Source organism: Mirounga angustirostris, unplaced genomic scaffold (genome assembly GCF_029215605.1).
Source record: "Mirounga angustirostris isolate CCGP_5_RB_7025 unplaced genomic scaffold, mMirAng1.0.hap1 SCAF_7, whole genome shotgun sequence".
In the NCBI taxonomy this organism is placed as follows: domain Eukaryota; kingdom Metazoa; phylum Chordata; class Mammalia; order Carnivora; family Phocidae; genus Mirounga; species Mirounga angustirostris.
The window spans coordinates 121,967,054-121,974,704 of record NW_026991715.1 but is presented as its reverse complement, the minus strand read 5'-3'; the positions used below and the strand labels follow the sequence as shown (position 1 = coordinate 121,974,704).

General features: G+C 37.3%; 1 pseudogene; it reads right to left on the bottom strand.

Annotated features, from left to right (window-relative positions):
- Positions 1-6,161: 6,161 nt before the first annotated feature.
- On the bottom strand, positions 6,162-7,317 carry LOC123835632 (beta-arrestin-2-like; annotated as a pseudogene).
- Positions 7,318-7,651: the final 334 nt, after the last annotated feature.

The following is a 7,651-nucleotide window of genomic DNA, read 5'->3' as shown; positions in this document are numbered from 1 at the left end:
GCAGCCATTTTTCTACTCTCTGCTTCTAAGAGTTTGACTTTTTCTTTTTACTCCACATAAGTGATACCATGCAGTATTTGTCTTTATCTGGCTTATTTCACTTAGCATAATGCCATCAAGTTTCATACACATTGTCACAAATGACAGGATTTCCTTCTTTCTCATGGCTGAATAATATTTCATCACACACACAGACAGACCCCACTTTATTCATTTATCTGTTGATGGACACAAGTTGTTTCCATATGTTCACTATTGTGAATAATGCTGCAAAGAATATGGGGGTGGAAATATCTCTTCAAGATTCTGTTTTCGTTTCCTTTGGATATATAACCAATAGTGGAATTACTGGATCATATGGTAGTTCTACTTTTAATTTTTTGAGGAAGCTCCATACTGTTCTCCACTCTCGTTTACATTCCCACCAACAGTGCATGAGGCCTCCCTCTTCTCCACATCTTTGCCAACACCTGCCATCTCTCATCTATTTGATAATAGCCATTCTGACAGGTGTGAGCTCATTGTGGTTTGGGTTTGCATTTCCCTGATGTTGAGTGATGCTGAGCACCTTTTCATGTGTGTGTTGGCCATTTGCACAGCCCTCATTTTTATGCAGGTAAAGTATCATTAATAAAGGAGAACCTAGGTCTCTGGGTACATTAGCAATTAGCCAAGTTGATGCAACAAATAAATGGAGCACTGGGTGTTATGCACAAACAATGAATCATGGAACACTTCATCTAAAACTAATGATGTAATGTATGGGGATTAACATAAGAATAAAATAAATAAATAAAACAAACAAACAAACAAACAAAAAAAACAAATAAATGGTAAAAGGGGAATTAGAGGTCTTCTGCTCTCCAGTGGAACTTGTTTCACTTCGTTTTTTATTAGCTTTCAGTACTCCCATGACACCCCAAACCATTCTGTTATACTTATTTTACTTTAATAGACTTGCTAATGTTTTGAGTGTCATCAGAAAAAAAGCCTTTTTATAAACTAGATCTAAAAAAAGAGCAAGGATCTAATAAGCATTCTTGGCAGTTTAATTTTAATATTTAAAATATTTTATTTTATTAATGTAATCTATTTATATTGTTAAAAAAAAACAGGATTCAAAGTTTTAAGGCAGCAAAACAATGCTACTACTTTACTCTTTCCTACTTCCTTGTCTTCTCTCCAGGACCAGTCACTTTCAAATTAGAGCTGGTTTGTTTTTCTTTTCTCTTCTTCTCTTTTTTGTTTTTTATCTTTGTATTTCTTAGTACTCGTACCCATATAACTCCATTTATCCCAGTCCCAGGTCTCTTTGTTATAGTTTTCATGTAAACTCCGTAATACACTGTTATAATTTTTGCTGTAAACTATGCATTCATAAGAGGGATAACATTGCCCTCAAGAGGATGAAAATTGATTGTTGGTGGGGGTGGTGAAAAATTCTTAGATATTACGATAGTCTGTAGCCCTGTAAAGGTTGACCCCACCCAATAGAACCTTATTCCTTAGAATTTAACTTCTCTCATTGGGTTTTTTGGGAATCATGTAAGCAGCACTGACATCAAGTTTATGGAAGAGATACAGAATGTATACAAGATCAGTGCTAAAATCCATGGTGAGCAGGTGACTTCTTTTCTTTGCTCTGCCTTGAGGCATATTGAAAGAGGAGGCATAATCATGAGATGTTGTTTATGTGTGATCCTCAGTGTTTTTATCTGTGACTTAGGCCTTGAGAATGAAATAAAAATAGTTTATACTTTTTATTCAATTCTATAAGTTATTCAGCCTATTAAGTGCTGAAAAGAAAAAAATGTTGACAATATACAAATGCATATCTAGCAGTTATTTAACAGTTATTTTCTCATATCAAGCGAAAGCTAAAGGTTGAGTTCACTAAAAATAATTTTTAAGCAATTTAATTTTTAAACTACAGCCAACTCTTGAACAACATAGGTTTGAACTACATGAGTCCACTTATATGCAAATTTTTTTTGATAAGTACAGTACAGTACTACAAATGTATTTTCTCTTCCTTATGATTTTCTTAATAACATTTCCTCTTCTCTAGTTTACTTTATTGTAAGAATATAGTATATAATACATATACAAAATATCTGTTAATCAAATATTTATGTTATTGGTAAGGTTTCTGGTCAATGATAGGCTACTAGTAGTTAATTTTAGGGGAATCAAAAGTTCTCCATGGATTTTTTACTGTGCAGGGGGTCGACACCCTTGACCCTTGCACTGTTCAAGGGTCAAGTGTAAATTACTTTAAACAAAAAAAAGTTTCAAAACCTCTTATTACTGTGTATTGTGTATGTTGCTAATTTGCATATTAATTTCATACATTATAATTTATAGAACTAACTTACGTTAAAATTTACTGTGCAGTCACACAGTTATGAAGTTGTTACATGACACTAGCTTTTTTACTTTTAACTTTTTAACTTTTAAAAGTGTAGTCATTCTGAAACCTGCCTTGAGTAAAAAGAGTAAACTTTGTATTTTTTTCTTTTTATGTATAAAGTACAGATATGCATACAACATATAAGCAGGTATACCATATATCATGGGTATTAAAATTTGATTGCAGGAGATGAGTGATTCGGAAAAAAAAAGTCAAAAAATTTTCTTAGGGAGTGATAATGAAAAAAAGGTTGTAAAACGGACTTAAACTGTCATACGCATTTCAAAGAAGTTAAAAGGAAAAAATAATTGCTTCTTTATGTATATCCACAATTTTATCATTTCTAATCTTCGATCTGTATGTAAGATTTGATTTTCCAGGCCTAGTGTTTCCTGCTGGAGAAGATGGGGAGGTGGTTGCTTGTCTTGAGTGAGGTAACTTGATGCCTCCAAGTCCTTTGCCTTACAGGGTCCTACAGGTTAAAAATGACTCTTTTAGTAATCACCCCATGTGCCCTTAAGCATATAGCTTACTCTGTTCTAAGTCCAACTGCTTTCTGTCTCCCAAAGTTATTGCAATATGATGTCTACTGACGTCTCTGTTCTTCTTGTCCTTTTGGATTTACAACATTTTCTTTCTTTCGTGTTATAATGCAGATCAATGAAATAAGTTTATATGGCCAATTGCTATGTTCAGTAGAAATTCATGTAGCTTCCTAGGTGGGAATAAATATAATCTTTTAACCATATTCATTTAACCAGACACTTTCCCTATCCTCCTCCCCATCTTAAAAAATTTTAACATGCATAAATCCTTTTGAATTTCTTCTGTAAATTAAGTTTCCCAATCTGTTTTGATAACAGATATAAAGAATACAATTCATGAGACTGTGAGGGAAAGATTTATATTCAGCTCGAAGCTGAACTTGCCTGGGGGATACTATTATGATAAACAAATGCTACGGTTTTATGGTTTCTCCTAAAGCTGACATTTAGGGATTAACAGGTATTGTTACCCCACTGGGCACTGGGGAGATACATGTCAGAGGAGGCAGGAAAACAAAGAGGGTAGCAGAGAAGTAGTTACAAAACTGATAATTTCATTATTCTACAAGGACCAGACGGTTGAATGAAACTGTGCTTGAATAAAAGTGCTTTTTCTGCTCTTCTTTCCAGTGATACTAGAGGAAATCAGTGGGGGACAACAATTACAAAATAGACTGGGTGGGTGAGCAATCCCCCAGTGCTAGATCACCAAGAAAAACCCTCAAGATAGTGTGCACATAGCCCGACCCTGCAGGAAAAGAGACCTCAAAATACCTTTTACTGACACCATAGAATATGCCTAATTGACCTTTTGAGTGATTGCATTGGCTCTCTTTTCTAATAGGTGAGGTGAAGCAGTCTATTTGAATAAAAACAGTGTTGTCTCAGCTTAGAAGTATGAAAGAGCACAAAGATAAATCCCATTATAGGAATTTCAGTTTATCCAGTCTACTCTTTTTTTAAACCAATTTATTGAAGCATGATTGACATACAAAACGTTGTATGTATTTAATGTTTACAACTTGATGAGTTTGGAAGTAAGTATACACCTGTGGTGAAACTATCACCACAATCTATGCCATAAACATTCCCATCACATCCAAAAGCTTCTTCCCACACTCATTATTATTTCATGTGTGTGATAATAACACAGTTCTACCCTCTTAGCAAAATTTTAAGTATAGAATACAGTATTGTTCACTACGGCATTATGCTGTAGAATCTGTAGAACAGACCTCGAGGATTTATTCATCTTGTATAACTGAACCTTTGTACCCTTTGACTAAGAGCTGCCCATTACCCCCTTCCCTCAGTCCCTGACAACTACCATTCTACTCTGTTTCTATGAGTTTGTATCCAGTCTACTGTTGATCCAATACAGTTACCAAATTTAGAAGCAATTGTTATAGTGCTTTCATTTAGTACACAGTTTATATTATTCATATTTCAATATTATTGTTTCAATATTATTCTTTATTGTTTTTTTTTTTCTCTCCAGTACAGAATCCAGCCCAGGATCACATGTTTTGTTTAGTCATCATTGTCTCCCTTGATACAAGAACAGATTTCTGAATTTTTTTTTTTTAAGATTTTATTTACTTATTTGAGAGAAAGAATGAGAGAGAGAGAGAACATGAGAGGGGGGAGGGTCAGAGGGAGAAGCAGACTCCCTGCTGAGCAGGGAGCCCAATGGGGGACTCGATCCTGGGACTCCAGGATCATGACCTGAGCCGAAGGCAGTGGCTTAACCAACTGAGCCACCCAGGCGCCCAGATTTCTGAATTTTCATTGTCATTAGTGGCATTGACAATTTTGAAGAATAAAGGACAGCTACTTTTAGAATATTCATCACTTTGGGTTTGTCTGACAATGTCACATCTAAAGATGACATCAGTTGGTTTTTGAATCTCAAATCATCATTGCATTTCGAGAATAAGTGCATTTTGGGAATACCTGCATTTGATTTGCTAGTATGTATTTAGGATTTTTGTCTCTACGTTCACGAGAAAGATAAGCTTGTAATTTTTGTTTCTTTAAATATATTTGTCAAATTTTAGTGTTAAGCTTAGGTTGGCCATATTAAACAAGTTGTTTGCCCTTTTTCTTTATTGTGGAAGAGTTTGTTTAAGATTGATGTTATTTTTAAATATTTGCCAGTAAGTCCATATGGATCTGAGTTTTTGAGGAGTAAAAGATTTAATAAAATATACAATCAATTTAATAGAAATAGGACTTTATAGGCTATTTATTTCTTTAATTGTGTCATTTTTGCTAAGTTTTTTTTTCTAGTAATTTGTCCAGTTCTCTTTTTTCTTCTTTTTTTCACAAAGTTTCTCAAAGTATGCTTCTAAGGTATTTTAGATTCTGTAGCCTTTTTAGTGATATCTTTTTAAATTATTCCTGATATTAAAATTTTTATAACTAATAATTATTCTCTGTGTCTTAAGTTCTCAGTTTTATTATTTTTTCAAAGCTCTAATTCTTGGTCTGTTGATTTTCTCTTTAGCGTGTTTGTTTTCTGTTTTATTGATTTTTACTCTTAACTTTATAATTTTCTTTTCATTTAGTTTAGGTTTAATTTTTTTAAAATGTTTAATAAACTTATATCACTTGTCTTTAGCCTTTTCCCCTTAACACATACATTTTAAAGTTTTTAAATTTCCCTTTAAACACTGATTTCACTTTATTTTATAAGATTTAATATGTTGCATTTCTTATTCAAATGAATATATTTTCTGATTTCTATTTTTATTATGTCTTTGATCCATAGATAATCTAGAAGTGTATTACTTAGTTTCCAAATATTTTATTATTATTTTTCCTATTAAAAATTTATTTTCTTCTTTATGTTCAGAAACAAAGAAGTGACCTTGTCCACCCCCCACCCCCCGCAGGGCCTCCTCTTGAAGGAAAAGGGAGTCAGGGTGTGTGTGGGCCGTGGCTGTTAGTATGAGGTCGAATGTGGGAGTTCTTTCTCCCTCCTTTCCCTACAGTCACTCTTCTTTTCAGAATCCCCCTCCAAAAAATATAGGTTTGGGCACAGCTTGCCACCCACTGGGGTATTGGGGAGGCACAGCTGGAGACAAAATGTAATGCCCACATTCAAGAGGAGATGGATTCAGTGCATGTCTGGAGGTGACTAGCGAGGGAGGGAGGGAGGTTGGCTGAGGAAGCTGCTAAGTGGAAGGAGGGCAGAGAGGCTGGGATCCTCCCTTTCCCAGCACCCCCCCATCCTCCTTCCTTGCAGCCCCCTTCTACCATAACTGATCCTCACAGTCCTCGTCCTTTATCCCCTTCAGCCACAGTTGGCCAAAGTCCTCAAACACGGTATCACCATCTGTGGCATAGTTGGTGTACTTAGGGGCATCTGTTTTAGAAGCAGCTGTCTGGGGCCCGGGAACAGTGATATGGTTGTGGGGCTTGGGGTGCATAAGAACAAAAGGCAGCTCCACAGAGACATCCCCACCATGAGACACTACCAGCTTCACCTAGACCTTGTAGGACATCAGGATTCCCAGCACCTCCTTGTTGGCACCCTCCTTCACAATGGTGCTGGAAGCCAGGTTGGTGTCCTTGTGCTTGAGCTTCCCATTGAGGGCAAGACCATGCTACTTCCGGTTGTCACTGAGCAGCAGGGTGAGTGTGTACACCTTCAGAATGGGGAACTGGGTGATACTTGGTCATTTTTTTCTATCTGAGCCACAGGACACTTATACTGGGCAGCTGAAGAGGCAGATGTTGGCATGTTGTCTCACAGAGACTTTGATCTTCTTGACGGTCTGGGTGGAGGTGTTGGTGATGTGGACATTGACACTGAGGGGCTCCCCATGATAGTTCAGCTCCTTGTCCAGGGAAGTCTCAAGGTGCAGGGACCGGTCAGAAATGAAGCGGTGGGTGGTTTCTGCTGAAGGCTGGGGTCTGGTTTCTCTGGGGCAAATTTCACCTTTCAGATCACCAGATGCATGGAGCTCTGTGGCTTTTCTCTTCTAGTGATTTGGCAGAGAAGACTCGAATCTCAACGTCTGCTCCACAGGCCTACCCTGTGTCCTCTGGGCCTGGCTGCAGTGTGACGGAGCAGGGCAGATTCTGGGGTATTATTATATCCAGGTCCTCATGGCCATAGCGGAAAGTGCAGGTGAGGGTCGCAAACACTTTGCGGTCCTTTAAGTAGTCAGGGTCCACAAGCCCCATGCCATCCACAGGGTCCACTTTGTCCTGGTGGTCTACAAAGTCCCACTTGCCAAAGTACACCTTGAGCTTGCAGTTGGGGCTCGAATTCTTGAAGACCCTAGTGCCTGCGTTCCCTTCATGGTGCACACGCCCGCTGCCCTGCCGGGTTGCAGCTGGCTGGCAGCATCCCATCTTGTGGCCAGGTCCCTGCTCCTCCCCACACCACTGCGCATGTGCGCCCTCTGCTTCCAGCTATTTTAGAATACTTATGCATAGCTAAATTCCACTGCTGTTTGGGATTATATTTATATATCTCCATCCCTCTAAACCATTGAGACTTATATTATGGCTCAATATATGATTATTTGTATGGTAAATATTTCGCATGCCCTTGAAAATGTGTATGAAGAAGTTTTGTAGTCTTTTATCTATTTCAATTAGGCCAAATTTATTAAGAGTGTCCTTCCAATCTTCTGTGTCTTTACTGATTTTTAGTTGCTTGTTCTATCAGTTACTGTTGAGAAGT